At 39.8% G+C, this 15,817-nt stretch overlaps 2 protein-coding genes across 4 annotated transcripts in view; one reads left to right on the top strand and one right to left on the bottom strand.

The window, feature by feature from the left end:
• The window catches only part of UBLCP1 (ubiquitin like domain containing CTD phosphatase 1), a 52,141-nt gene extending 37,681 nt beyond the window's left edge, over positions 1–14,460 (bottom strand). The window contains exon 1 of the mRNA XM_047849505.1: positions 14,442–14,460. The gene's annotated coding sequence lies outside the window, so the exon portion shown is untranslated. The remainder of the gene's footprint in view (positions 1–14,441) is intronic.
• Positions 1–15,817, top strand: part of RNF145 (ring finger protein 145) — a 95,342-nt gene that overhangs the window by 16,915 nt on the left and 62,610 nt on the right. The window lies entirely within an intron of this gene.

Here is a 15,817-nt window from a genome sequence, read left to right on the forward strand (position 1 = left end):
TTTTATTTAGAAATCAGGTTATTGTAAATGTCATACTGGAGTAGGGTGACCCCCTAATACAATATGACTGGTGTCCTTATAAAAAGGGAAATTTGGGGCACTATAGGCAAACAGGGAGAATACCATGTGAAGATAAAGACAGAGATCAGGGTAATGCAGCAGAACACAAGGATGGCCAATGATGGCCAGCAAACCACCAGGAGCCAGGAGAGCGGCATGGAACAGATTCTCACTGCCCACAGAAGAAATCAACCTTCTAACAGTTTGATCTTTACTTTCTAGGCTCCAGAACTGTGACAATAAAATTCTATTGTTTAAGCCTCCTGGCTTGTTCCAGCAGCCTAGAAAGCTAATATAAATATGTGTACTCTTTGACCAGAATTATCACACCTACTAATTAATCCTATGAAAATAATTGCACAAGTGAACGAAGGACAACTATAGTGTTCATAATAGCATAATCAGAAATAACCTAAGTGTCTTAACAGTGGGACACAGAGTGCATCATTTATGGTATATTCAAACAGTGGAATGCCATATAGCTTTTAACAGTGAGGGTGTATGTATAAAGCTTGAAAGAAAAGGACTTTCACAATATAGTTGTTACTTAAAAGGGGCTATATGAGTTATGATGTGTGTTTTTTTGCAGCTTAAACTTCTGTGTATTATAAATGCATAGGAAAAAGTCTGAAAATACATCAACATATTTACAATAGTAGAATTTCAGGTAATTCACATTTTTATCTTTTTGCTTATCCATCTTCTCTTAAGAGCTGTGGCTTAAAAATTAACCAGTGTTTCTAGTTTTCTTCCCCCGCTAGCCTCTTCTCTTTGCCTGGGTAGATTCACAATCCCTCCCTATCCTGAAAAGCAAGACGAAATAAAGAATAGGAGGGGTAGAGGAAGAAGGAAAGGGAAGTCAAGCTGATTGAAGATCTAGAACAGAAAAATTAGGAATTTAGAAAGCAAAATTATCAGTGTGACCTGTAGGAGGAAAAGTTTTGGGGAGGTATAGTTAAGAATGAGAGAATCCAGTGTAATCTTGGTTGCAGAGAAATGTGGAAGAGAGAAAAAGAACACAGGAAAAGTGTTCCTGTGGGTTAGAAATGAGACCCTGTGGGGGCTCCTGGCTGGTTCAGTTGGTGCAGCATGTGACTGTTTATCTTGGGTTCATTGTGAGTTCAAGCCCTGCATTGGCCCTAGAAGCTTAATTTAAAAAAAATTTTTCTAGAAGAATAACAACAATAAAATACTTACTAAAAAATAAATGAAATCCTCTGTAAAGATTGTTGAGCAATGCAAGTTAAAGCTCAGAATTTCATTTCATTTTTAAATAATTCTTACCTATTTAGACTGTACTTTTTAAAAAATATATATATTTATTTTGAGAGAGAGAGAGACAGAGAGAGAGGGAGAATCCCAAGCAGACTCCGTGCTGTCAGTGCAGAGCCCTATGTGGGGTTGATCTCATGAACTGTGAGATCATGACCTGAGCCAAAATCACAAGTTGGACACTTAACTGACTGAGCCACCCAGGTGCCACTACACCATACTTTTTTAAATGCAGTGTCCATATAGAGAAAAGACCCAATTGAGTCTAGGATTTATAGGTTATGGTTTTCTGTAATAAACATATAGACTGCAATTCACAAACTGAAATATGCAAGAAATATAACTATTTTTCTATCTTTGAACTTAACTTTTATTTGGGGATGGGTAATTATTCTATTAGGGGGAGAAGATGAGCCTCAGATATGCAAGTTTTCTGAGGTAACATTTAAGTGGAGGTAGGGGGTAAACATAGGCTTAGTTAATGTGAGTCACATGGAGAAGCCATCTGGGCCTCAGCTCTTAGAATGATAGCATCTTTTGAGATGTGCATCTTCCCATAAGGTCTTTGGTCTTTTGTCCACCCATGTTCCTGTCTTTTCTGGTTTGATGAGTCTCTTTGCTAGGGCCATGCTTTTTTTGAGGCAAGAAGGACCCTCACTGGGTCTGTTTTATTTCCTGAACCACACTGGGTTTCCCTGAACCACACTGGGTTGTGGGTAAACTCTGGGGTCTTGTCACCTTCAGAGCTTAATATGGGACTGGGTTATGGGCCCATAAATGCACTTAAACTACCAGATGAGTCTTTCACTCTCAATTCTTGCTAGGGTTTCAGCCATTACATCGTCAACCCCCTAGCTACCTCCCAGCAGGTACCATGATTTCTTCCGATTTTTTCCTCATGGACACCTACTGATATTTATCTCTTTTGCATTATCTCCAATTCTCTCTCTCCCCCTTGGCCTTGGGAAGTCTTGCCACAGTTTTGTGCTATCTAGATTTCTTAGGCTTCTGAGCATCCCTTCACTCTCTATTTCTTAGACTTTTGTTCTGTCTTCTGTCCATGAAGTAGTCAGCTACCCAGTATTCCATCTATGGCCCACTTGTCTTTTCCCAGGTTCTCTTCCACTCCCAGAGAATTAACTACCACTTCTGTGTTGACTCCTGAATGTACAGTTCCAGTCCAAAATCAATGCCCAGTTGCTGTATCTGTCTTCATGATCTCCCATAAGTCAATAAAAACTTATCTCAAATTCTAAGGGGATGCAAAGAAAGGATCTCTCATTTAGCTTTAACTGCAGCTGGCATCTCTGTATCTGCACAGCTCAGGAACTTGATCATGTCACTTCCTTGCTCCACATCTTGAGGAAAAACATATAGTGGTCTACTCAGGAGCATGCCCACTTGACAGAAGGGATCATTTTATCATTGTTTAGAATTGTTGCAATGTAATCATTCTTATTATTGTTTTCAGATATTCCACAGACAATGCCCCCCGTCTTTGTCTACACCCAGGTTGGACCGTTCCAGTTGCCTTCTCTTTGGTGTGCCACTGAGAACTGTAGGTCTCCAGCCTCCTCTCCTTATTTCCCTTCTGCCTTTCAAGTAAGGATCTAAAGAACGCTTTGCTGTTTCTCACTTCTGTGTTTTTTATCATGCTCTTCCCTCTGCCTGAAATTGCCCCATTCCATACACATACATCATCCGGCTTCCCCCTACTCTTTAAAATTCAGCTTAGTGTCACTTCCCCCAGGAAGCTGCCTCTGCTCACTCAACTCTTGAGTTATGTGTCCCTTCTTGGCCTTCCATAATGTCTTCTAAATACTGAACCTCTGCATTGTCCACATTGTACTCTAATCTGTTCATGACTCCGTCTTCCTCAGTTATTATGCACAAACCCAAGGTAGTCCTATTCATTTTTATATCTCCAAGATCTAGGGAAATACTTGTCTCTTAGTATGCCTTCAACAGAGGTTTACTGAAAGAGTGAAAAAGTGAAATCATTATTTTATATTTCACCTATATTGATTAAGGTTTAACACATTTAGTGTTTCTGAACTATTAGATGTACATGCTGATAGTAAAGCGTGTTTAGTATTATTCTTAGGATGTAAGTTATAAATTCTACAGAACACTTATTTTCATGAAAAAAAATGTTTATTTAGTAATCTCTTAGTATATTCTTTCACTTCCTTTCCTGATGCCCTTTAGAAACCCTCATATGAACTTTCCACATATTTACTTAAGGCCTGATTAGTCTCCACACAGGCTGCCTTGATTCTGCACCATTCACAGATCGAAAGACATTTTTGAGTTTTAAAGAATGTTCTTCTCTAGATCTCTACAGATCTTTTGTTGTAGTGAGACAGTTATGCTCAGTGACTGAGAGTTTGGGATTCAATTATTATTCCATTCATTTACACCAATAAATGGCGATAGAATTCAGAATTCTGAGCTACAATAAGGTGGAATTTTAAGAGGCACTTGAAATTCTTTACAGCTGAAGTAGGGCCATTTTAAAATACACATGATGGGAAACTCAATTGTGAAATGTTCTCTTTGCAGTGTTCTCCAAAGAGATGCGTCTGGAAATGACTTCTTTTTCCAGGGGAGAAAATATAATCTGCTCCTCTCTTCCCATCACTGCCTTTAATAAACCATCAAGTCTTACAGATTTTTTTTTTCCTCCCAGTGTCTCTTATAACCATCCCATTTATTTTAACTGCAGCAGCCTTATGAATGTTCCATCACTTACCATATCTTATGTAGTGATTCTTTAGTGTTGAAATATTTTTAAAAAGCTGGAAGCAGTGGTGTACTTGTAAATGTATCACAACCAGCTCTTTGGGTACAGAAGCTCTGTTTGTAGCACTTGCCAATTTCCTTGGTGTAAATACTCCCACCAAGGCAGATTTGAAGCTATCAATTTGATGTCACTGAATAAAGAATTAGAGAGAGATGTACACACTCAGCTTTCGTGAGCCAGTGCAGAGCTGCTACACGTCTGCTCCAGCACACCACTGGCTAGAAGATTAATGTTTCTCAAGCACCATTAAGTAGACTACTCCCAAATTCAGGAATCTACCTGGACCTCTAATGCTAACTGTGGAAACCACAAATATGGTCTGTTCACTCTTCTCTATCACAAGTACTATGCTAGGCTACTTGATTGAAGACTGCAATAGCCATTTAAGTGATCTCCCTGCTTCTACTCTGGCCCTAGAATTCTCCACATAGCACACAGACTGATATTTTTAAAATCTTAATTTGATTATGTCACCCGCAGGGAGGCAATGTGCCACACCAGGGACTATGCCTGCAGTGTTTCATGGAGTTATATAGTGCCCAGGCTGTATAATCAGCCATACCTAACACCTCTGCCCTCTGCTTAAAATCCTTGGTGGTTTTTTCACAACACTTGGGATTTGTATAATATTTATACTTGTGTAACAGATGGTGTAACATGGCCTCCGAGGGTCTATCTGATCTGACCTGAGCCTCCTCTCAATCCAGCTCCATCTGTTCTATTCTAGCACATCCAGCCCTTCCCAGGGCCCCACTGGGAACTCTCCTCTCCTTGTTCTTCCCTTGGTAATCTCATTTTCTGAAGTCTCTGCTCACAAGACACTTTCTCAGAGAGGCCTTTCTTGAACCCCTAATCTAAATTAAGTCCTCTCAATTAGTCTTGTTTTTCTTCTAGACAAAGACTATTTATTAAAAATATTATTTTTATATTTTTTTATTTTCATAACAATGCTTTGTAGTTTACTGTCATCAATTCTCACATTTAGGTCAAAATGAATACAGGGGTCCCTGGATGGCTCAGTCAGTGGAGCCTGTGACTCTTGATCTCCAAAGCTAGAGCAAGATTCCTTATGTATTGGATTATGTATTGGATTTCACTATATGATACCTTTTCTGAGTCATTACATACAGAATACTGAGATGAATGGATGGGTAAGGGCCAAAGGGAAACAGTACTAGGGACAAAATCACATTGATTAATGTTACCAAAATACTAACCCAGCACACACACTTTGGCAGTTTGTTTGGCAATTCCAAATGTTTATGGAATATTAATATTTGATGTCAGCCTTCCACTAGATTATAAACACCATGAGGGCAGAGATCATGTCGTTTTGGTTTATTTTTATATTAAAAAGTACCTAGAATAGTACCTGGCACATAGTAGAAACTGAATAAATATTTGTTGAAGGCGTAAATAAATTTAAACCCCTTAGGATGACATTCAATATGTTTAACCAAATGATGATAACTCCTTGCTCTAAGAAGCTAATTTTACTTCTGTATTGACCGACTTTCCATGTCACCTGAAGTGGTATAGTTATTGCCTCTGTTTGTCACTTATTCAAGACTATATCACTTTTTTGAATATTTTGTTTTCTTGCTAAAAATATTCTTTCTCTTCTCTAATCATCTTTTCTCCTTTCAAACTGACCTTTGAAAACTGGCCGTAAAACTGACCTCCAAACAACCTCCCGTGATTGGCCTTGCTTGTCTATTCACTTAGTTTCATTCATTCCTCCTTTGAAAAATATTAAACAGTCACTGTGTATTGCACATCATTTTGGGCATTGGAGACATAAATATAAATAAGACAGAGAAAGTCTCTGTTTAAATAACCAACTACATAATTAAAGTATCTCCAAATAGTGGTGAATGCTATTAAAACACAAATATAGGATGATGTGTAAGAAAGTGATTGGGGCAGAACATTAGGTAAGGATTTAGGAAAGGACTTTTTAGGAGGCAGTGTTTGGTCTGATGTGAAGAAGATGTGAGAATAGAGCATTTCCAACAGCATTTCTGGCATGAAGGTGAACAGGTACATGGACCTGGTGCAGGCACAAAGCATTCCTGGAAAAGCGGGGGTGAGATCATGACTGGAGCTACCTGAGCGAGAAAGAGAGTGGTAGGAGTAAGGGTAGAGAGGCGGGCAATGCCAGATCAAGCAGGAACCTGTAGGCTAAGAACAGGAGTAGGGATTTTACTGTAAATGTAAGGGGGTATTTTAGAAGCTTTGAAACTTGGGCATGTCATGGCCTGATTTATGTTTCAAAAGACTCATTTGGCTGTTGGGTTGGTTATATACATCGACTGCAAAAGTGAAAGCAGAAAGACCAGGAAGAAAGTAATTGCACTAACTCTAGAGATGATGATAGCTTAGCATGAACTAGGGTGGTAGTGAAAACGGAGCAAACAGGGGTATGTTCTAGAGGTAAAGCTAATAGGCATCCTTGGATTTGTTGGGGGTGGGAATGGAGGCTGGGGTGGATGTGGAAAGAACAAAATCAAATTTGATTATTAGATTTTTTTTTTTAATTTGAGCAACTGGGTGTTGATGGTACCAAATACTAAGATGTAGAAGCAAGGACAAAAAGATTAAGGTGGGAATGGAGATGGGGTGGGGAGTGGGAGTCAAGCATTCTACTTAGTTCTTGTAAGTGCAGATGTCAAGTTTGACCTTGAGAGCATGAGCCTGGAGCCCAGTGGAAAGCCAGAGCATGTAGTGGTCAAGAGAAGAGGCTCTGGACCCATCTTACGCAGTTTCAAATCCTGGCTCCTTCTCTCTATGTGGGCTTGAACGATTTACTTAACCTCCTTGTGCTTCAGTTTCTTCATCCATACATTGGGGATAAAAATAGTACCCCATAAATTTGTTGTAAGGATTAAATTAACTAATACACAGAAAGAATTTACAATAGAGTCTGGCACATAGGAAGCATCCAATAAGTTTTAACTAGGATTATCAATATGGGTACAGGTGAGGGCTAGAACCTAAATTTGGGAGTCATCAGTGGAATTTTAAAACCATGGGATTAGATGATATACCCTCAGGAGAGAGTATATTTAATTTTTTTAACGTTTGTTTTTTTTTGAGAGAGAGAGCACAAGCGGGGAAGGGACAGAGAGAGAGGGAGACACAGAATCCAAAGCAGGCTCCAGGTTCTGAGCTGTCAGCACAGAGCCTGTGGTGGGGCTCGAACGCAGGGACCGGGAGATCATGATCTGAGCAGAAGTCGGACGCTTAACCCACTGAGCCTCCCAGGTGCCCCGAGAGAGTGTATTTAAAGAAGGCAAGGGAGGGGCGCCTGGGTGGCGCAGTTAAGCGTCCGACTTCAGCCAGGTCACGATCTCGCGGTCCGGGAGTTCGAGCCCCGCGTCGGGCTCTGGGCTGATGGCTCAGAGCCTGGAGCCTCTTTCCGATTCTGTGTCTCCCTCTCTCTCTGCCCCTCCCCCGTTCATGCTCTGTCTCTCTCTGTCCCAAAAATAAATAAACGTTGAAAAAAAAAATTTTAAAAAAAAAATAAATAAATAAATAAAGAAGGCAAGGGGCAGGGAGTACCCAGATTCACGTCATGATCTCATGATATATATATATATATATATATATATAGAGAGAGAGAGAGAGAGAGAGAGAGAGGAACATTTAAAAACAGAAGAAGAAGGCAAGGGGCCCTGGGCCAAGCCATGGGTCACTGCAACATTTAGAGTTGAATTAGGGGAAGCAAAGTAGCCCCAGAAGGAGAGTGACGGGGAGCTGCCAGGGGGAAGGAGGAAACCAGCAGTGTGCAGTCACAGGAGTTATACTGAGTTGAATCCTGTCCACCCAGAATTCATGTCCATCTGGAATCTCAGAATGTGACCATATTTGGAAATATGGTTTCTGCACATGCAGTTGGTTAAGTTCAGATAAGGTCATACTGGATACTGATGAGCCCAGAATTGAATAACCGATAATCTTATAAGAAGGCCATGTGATGATGGAGGCAGAGATTGGAGTGATGCATCATCTGTAAGACAAGGAGTGCCAAGGATTTCTGGGAGCTGCCAGAAGCTGGAAGAGGCAAGGCATGGTTCTTCCTTAGAGCCTTCAGAGGGAACACGGCCCTGCTGATACCTTGATTTTGAACTCCTAGCCTCCAGAACTGAAAGAAAAAAAAAATTTCTGTCGTTTTTAGCTTCCCAATTGTGGAACTTTGTTACAGTGGCCCTAGGAATCCAGTGCAGAAATCAAGAAATGGGAATGTTTTTGGAAAGAAGGAAATGACAGATTCTTTGAAATGCTACTGATAGTAGTAGTAGAATAAGATGAAGACTGGCAAGGGACTGTTGGACCTGACAATGAGGAAGTCTTTGACGATCTCACTGGGAATGGTTTCAAGGTGTATTTGGGGTGGACTTGTAAGTGGAGTGGGTTGAGGGGCAAATGGAGAGTGAGGAAATTGAGATAGCGCTATAGACAACTTCTCAGAAAATCTTCGCAGTGATATGGGGGGTGATGGTTGCAAGGCGTGAAGGGAGGGATTTTTTAAAGACTGCCATCCTGAGCATGTTTGTATGCTAGTGGTAGTTATCCATGAGAGAAGGAAGAGAAGTTGATGGTATGGGGGGGAGCTGGAAGGGGAATTATTATAGATTCTAAGTCCTTGAACAGCAAGAGAGGCTGTGATCCAGATCTCTAGTGGAGGACATGACCTTTGACAGAAGCAGGGAAACTTCTTCCACCTGAGGGGAGTGAAGACCAAGAATATCACCACCAAGCTGGTAGATCATGGAAGAAAGTTGAGGAACTTGATCGGTTGCATGCATCTTCTCAGCTACTCACTCAGCTGAAAGTGAATGGAGGAGAGAGAGTAGGTGGTATTGGAAGTTTGAGAAGAAAGCAGAGTGAGCCACTCTGGGGAGTCGAGAACAACCTCACTAGAACAATGCAATGGTTCTGTGTAGCAACACTGAAGGCTAAGCTTTGAGATTCATGGTTGCTTGTGTGGTTTGTCCAGCAATCTCAGCTGCTCAAGTGCAGGTGCTGAGCAGATGGGAAGGAAAGTTAACATTTATAAATGAGACATTTAAATGGTAGACTGTAGAATCTATGCTGGGTAAAGAAAGAGGTAGGACATAAGAAAGGTATGTGAAGAGTTGGTAGGGTCAGTGGATTGGAAGCTTGATGCTAAGAAGAACACACGAGTATATTTTTAAAAAGAATCAATATTTGTAGGAGTGATCACAGAGAAAGATGCTCAAAATTGAAATTCTGGAAGTTGATGTTAATGACAGTTTGAGAATTAACTATGATAACAAATGGGTGGGAGGAAAAGATCATTTACACGAGAATGTTAAATGAGGAGATTAGGAAGGGGATTAGGAGAAACAACTGCTTGACAGGCAGAGGGTTCCCTTTGGGGGCAAAGAAAATGGTTTAGAACTAGGTAGAGGTGGTGTTTGCCCAATATTGTGAATATACTAAATGCCACTCAATCGTTCACTTTAAAATGGCTAATTTGGGGGGCTCCTGGGTGGCTCAGTTGGTTTAGTGTCTGACTCTTGGTTTTGGCTCAGGTCATGATCTCACATTTTGTGGGTTCGAGCCCCATGTCGGCCTGCTTGGAATTCTCTCTGTCTCCCTTTCTCTGCCCCTCCCCTACTTATGCTGTCTCTGTCTCTCTCAAAATAATAAATAAATTTAAAAAAACAACAACAACATGTGGCTAATTTGATGTCACGTGAATTTCACCACAACTTAAAAAAAAAGAAAAAGGAAAAAAATCCCACATGGATTATCTATGTTGTTGAAGTCACAAAAAATGGGGGCACAAAAACTCTATGAGGTGGATAGGACAATTATCTCCATTCTAAAAAATGAAGGAACAGAGGTATAGAGAGGTCAAGTGATTTGCCCAGTGTCACACAGGTAGTCAGGGGTAAAGCTTAGGGGGGGAAAAAAAAACAAGAGTAAAGCTTAGAGGGGGTGCCTGAGTGGCTCAGTCGGTTAAGCATCCAACTTCAGCTCAGGTCATGATCTCACCGTTCTTGAGTTTGAGCTCTGAGTCAGGCTGTGTGCTAACAGCTCGGGGCCTGAAGCCTGCTTCAGATTCTGTGTCTCCCTCTCTCTCTGCCCCTCCCCCATTCATGCACGTGCTTGCTCTCTCTGTCTCTCAAAATTGAATAAATATTTAAAAATAAATAAAAGAACAAAGCTTAGATTTAACTGAAGTTTGGGTTCTGGACTCAGAGACGTGTCTGTATGAACAAACTCATTACCTTTTCTGGTATATGGCTAGACCGACAGGAAGCAGAGCACAATGTGATAATTCATTTAAACTACCTAGTATAGAGCCTAGAACATAGTAAATGCCCAGTAACTATTACTGTCCTGTGCTAACTACTCAGTATTGCTTCATTTCCTGTTAAAGTCCAGACTCCTTAGCATGCCATGGAATGCCTTTCCTCAGCTCCTGAATAGAGCCCAGTTTACTTCATCTCTCCCTACATTCCCTCTGGAAATCTGAGATCAAATCATAATTATACTGCTTTTCATTTCTTGCATGTACTTTACACTCTGGGGGTATCTGATTTTGTTACCCACTAGCCGTCAACATTTTTATTCAGAAAATTTATTTTATTTTATTTATTTGCCCTGCCCTCCAAAGCAAACTTGGGCAGATCCCAAGACTTCTTAATGGATGGGCAGTCCTACTCACTTTAAGTTACAAATCACAGTCTTGATTCGGTAATTAGAATGTGTCCAGTCAGAAGATTAATTAAATGCTTCAATCTCCCTTCAGTGAAAGATCTCTCCATATGTGAAGTGGTGGACTTCTGCTCTGTCCCCACTGCCTTCCTTCCAGTGTCTGCATCAGACACTACCTGGGTGGAGACCGCTCGAAGCGGGACAGGTCAGGGATGGGGAAGTTCATACTTGTTGGGGGTCTTCAACTTCTCTGGGTCTGGCAGATGGCTACACTTAAAGCTTTCTCTTTTAGTACCTAGTGCACTTTTTTTTTTTTTTTTTTAAATAGCAGTTGATTGAAAAGATACAGGGATAATACAACAAAAAGTGATTTGCTAATAGCCCCAGGATGCTAGTCCACACAGTGACTTAGAAGGGGGACCTGGTTGCAAGAGTACTTAGGCTGCTTCCACACTGGTTGCTGGTTACTTTGTAGAATCTGAACGATCAGCACCGGACTGCTACTGGTCTATCAACTAGGAGAAGCTAGCTGGCTTTTTATAACTGACCAACTAAGGCAAGCTGGTGGCTCTCCATGGGTTGTTTGAAGATTCTTCTTTTTTAAAAATTTTTTTTTATGTAAAAAAAATTTTTTTTAATCTTTATTTATTTTAGAGAGAGAGAGAGAGAGAGAGAGAGAGAGAGTGAGCAGACACAGTGCAAGTGGGGGAGGAACAGAGAGAGAGAGGGAGACACAGAATCCAAAGTAGGCTCCAGGTTCTGAGTTGTCAGCCCAGAGCCCAATGCAGGGCTCGAAGTCATGGGCTGAAGTCGGATGCTTAACCGACTGAGCCGTCTAGGTACCCCAAAATTCATTTTTTTTTAATGTTTGTTTATTTATTTTGAGAGAGTCCCAAGCAGGCTATGCACCCTCAGCACACAGCCCTATGTGGGGCCTCAATCCCATGAACTGCCAGATCATGACTGAGCTGAAATTGATTCAGAATCTTCACTGACTGAGCCACCCAGGTACCCCTAGAAGATTCTTAATTCTTCAATGACCTGGGTGGATGCATCCTTATTCTAGGTGATCACATGTGACCCTAGGAATTGGATTTTTATCTCCAACTTCTTACTATCAGTCTCCTCTGTCCTTCTATTTAGTACTATTGTACAGGACTCCAGACAACTGGGGCCATGTGGTGCACATCTGCTCCTTGGGAAACACCCACACACCTTTTGCTTCCTTTGATAAACTCTGATAATGCTCGTCCGTCCCAAGACAGCCACACTGTCTTTTACTCTCTCAGTCTTTTGCAGAGAACATATTTCAACTTCTGTGAATGGTCTCATAGAAGATCTCTCTACCATCAGACCTGAGCAGAAGGAGGTAGTGTCCCCCATGATGCTTCCTTTGCTTGGTACTGACAGCAACAGCTCTCTCCAGAGAAACTTCTCTCAAATCCCCTCTCTGCTCACGCTTTTACACCATTATCTGGATAAATGGGTCCAGGAGCCTTGGAACTAGTTTGCTCACATTCCTTTTGTAAACTATGCCCAGGGAGAATTTACTTCACACCCATGCTGACATCCCATTGTATTGTTTTGGCAACTCCCTGAGGCAGGACGTGTCCCATGTTAACATCCTGAAATGTGTATGTAAAATGTGTGCTCTTCCCCTCTTTGCCTCAAGTCTTTACTCACCAGGTGACTCCTTATCTATTTTTCAACAATTAGAATGCCTTTTCCTTCCTTCCACCCTGTGACCCTACAGAATGCGCTAATCCATCCCATTTGTATTTCCATGGTAAACTTTGCCTACCTTATCGTAACCAATTCATTTAGCTTTATATTAAAACCATTTATGGGTCTGTCTCCAAACCCAAGAGACTGAAAGTTCCCAGGGACAGGGACTCTTGAGATTTACTCTTTCATATTCAAAGACTAATATAAAATGTAAATTACCATTAGTAGTAGCATCAAAAACATAAAATATTTAGGAATTAATGTAATAATGTATACATTATAATGTATTACATTACATAATGTAATAAAAGACCTCCATGTGAAAAACTAAAAATCTGAACTAGATTTTAGGAAACTTGACAAGCCAAAATTCCAAATTTGATTCCAAAATTGATAAAGAAATGCAAAGAGCCAAAATTCTCTTGAAGAAAAGAAAACAAAAGAAAGAAATTCAGGGGAGAGGACTTGCTCAACAACCTATCAAGACTTCTTATTTAGCTAGAGTAATTGAAACAGTTTGGTATCCACATCAAGGTAAACAAACCAGTGGAATGGAATAGTAAGTTCAGAAACAAACTTACTCAAATATACACACCTGACTTACAATGGATGACACTGTGGAGCAGGGGGGAAACAGGCTTAAAAGAAGCATTTAATATAAATTAAATTAAGAATTTATGTTCATTAAAAAATACCATTTAGAGAATGAAAAGGAAGCTATGGAACAAGAGAAGATTTTTGCAGTGTATATAATTGACAAGGGGCTTACATTCAGAATATAAAGGATTATAAAACAAAAAGCAAAAGATAAACAACTCAGGAGAAAATTGGGTAAGAGACTTGAACAACTCACAAAAGAGGAAGTCCAGAGGCCAGGAAATACGTGAAAAGGTACTCAACCTCATAAGCAGTTGGGGAAATGCAAGTTACAAACTCACTAAAGTGGTTAAAATTTGAAAGACTGACAACGTCAATTGTAAGCTAGAATGCAGAGCAATGGGAACTCTGAGGGATTGCTGCCGGGAGTGTAAATTGGTGCAAACACCTCTAAGTTGAATACTTCCAGACTATGGCCCAGCAATTCTTTTCTAAAGAAATGTCTGCCCATGTGCACTGGGAGACAAGAGCAAAAATGTTGATAGCATAATTTGTAGCAGCCCCAAACTGGAATTTGGGTGTTCATGAACCCAAATGCTCATATATAGCAGAATGAATAAACAAATAATATTCTATGCATGTGATAGCATTCTATACCGCAATGAAAATGGCTGAACCGCAGTTTCACACAAGAATATAACTGAATCTCAAACACAACGTTAAGCAGAAAAATCTGGTCACCAAAGAATACATACTATAGGCATCCATGTATATAAAATTCAAGTACAGGCAAAACTAAACTACAGTATTTAGAGATTCACACTTGGGTGGTTAAACAAAGAAAAGGAAGTGACTATATTAAAGTCAGAAAAATGGTTACCTTTGTGGTGAGATAGTTGTGATGGGAAAGAGTATGTGGGGTTTTCTGGGGTATGAGCAAGCTTCTATTTCTGGAGAGTGATTAAATGGCTCTGTTTTATAATTTGTTAAGTTGCACAATTGTGTTTCTATTTATTATTTTTTTAAGTTACTTCCTTCTGTTTATAACAGCATATTACACTACAGATTAAAAGGATTGAATGCCTTAGGACTCTTTTAACTGCAAATAATAGAAAACTCACCCCATAGTAGCTAAGCAAAAGTAATGTATTGGCTGATATGAAGAATAGAAGGTGGACATGCTGGCTTCACATGAGGCTTAGAACAGGACTCATACACTGTGACCAGGTCCTGGTTTCTTTTTGTGTTGCAGGTTCTTTGACCTGCTTTGAGACATTTTCAGGCTGGCTCTTACCTTTTGGATCCGAGATGACTGCCCGTAGTCCTTGAAATTATGGGATTCCTTTTTTAGATCTAGCAGGAAAGAGAAAGCTCTGGTCAAAAGCTCTGGTGTTGAGTCTTGTCCTGATTGACTTGGGTCATGAGTCCTTCCCTGGACTAATCACTAAGGGAGATAGGGTAAAGTGATTAATCCACAATAGACTGCATGCCTAGAATGTTCAAGATGATATTAAAAAGAGAAAAACAAGAATAATAGATATTGGGAAGGTAACTAACAAATGTCTATGACAATCAGTACCCATTCTATTTAGCTAATATCATCATGCTTGAAAAGCAACACACAATTTTGCATTACTAGCCATCTCTGTCTTAATCAGAATTAAACAGAGAAAGTGGCTGGGTAAAATAGAGGTACACCAGCAGAGCTTAAATCTGAAAATGATAGCAACAATACATTTTTCCCTCCTGCTGATGTTAGAGATTCCAAACAGTCCACAAGTACTCAGATGGATTAAAAGCAAAACTGGTTTGTAATACATAAAACTAAGGCAATGGGTGAAACTTGAGTGGATCTTGGTTAGGAAAAATGTTACCTGTGAAAGATATTTTGGGGAGAAATGTGAAAATTGGAACATCAGCCAGATAGTAAAAGATTAGGGAATTATCATTTATTTTCTTAGGTGTGGCAAGGTCATTTGGTAATATTGGAGAAAGCTGTTATTTTTAGAAGAGGCAGCCTGCAGTATTAAGGGGTGCAATGTGTTGATGTCTGCAATTTACTCTCAAATAGCTTAACAAACAACACATACATATGAAGCGAATACTCAAAACGTTAACAATTGCTGAATATAGATGAGCATATGAGTGATGATTGCAATTTTTTTAACAATTCTGTATATTTGAAGCTCTACAAGATAAAAAAAAGTTGGGAAAATAAAAAATGTTTTGGGGGAAAATCTGAAAAATCCAAACCAAACAAAACAGGACTTGTTTCTATATTTTTTCCCTCCTGTAGCCACCTGTAGACCTTAGGTCTACAGGAGGTAGAAGAAGATAAATTTATTTTGTTATTAAAACAGTGTAAGTTCTATTGCTTTTCCAATTATCCATGAAATATATTTATTCAGCACCAACCATGTATATGCATTTCTTATTGTTAATAGGCAGTTATAATTTTATCTCTGTCTGACTTTATTACAGAATAAATGTTGCCAACCGGATACCAAAGACAGAGGGAACTACTAACAACACATATACTGAGGGCTTACTTTGTACCAGGAACATTAATATACATAGTTTTATTTATTTTTTATTATAATCCTGTGAAATAGATACTGTCATTAATCCTTGTTTTACAGATGACAAATGGAGGTGTTTGTAAATTATGAA

Source organism: Prionailurus viverrinus, chromosome A1, assembly GCF_022837055.1.
Source record: "Prionailurus viverrinus isolate Anna chromosome A1, UM_Priviv_1.0, whole genome shotgun sequence".
NCBI lineage: Eukaryota > Metazoa > Chordata > Mammalia > Carnivora > Felidae > Prionailurus > Prionailurus viverrinus.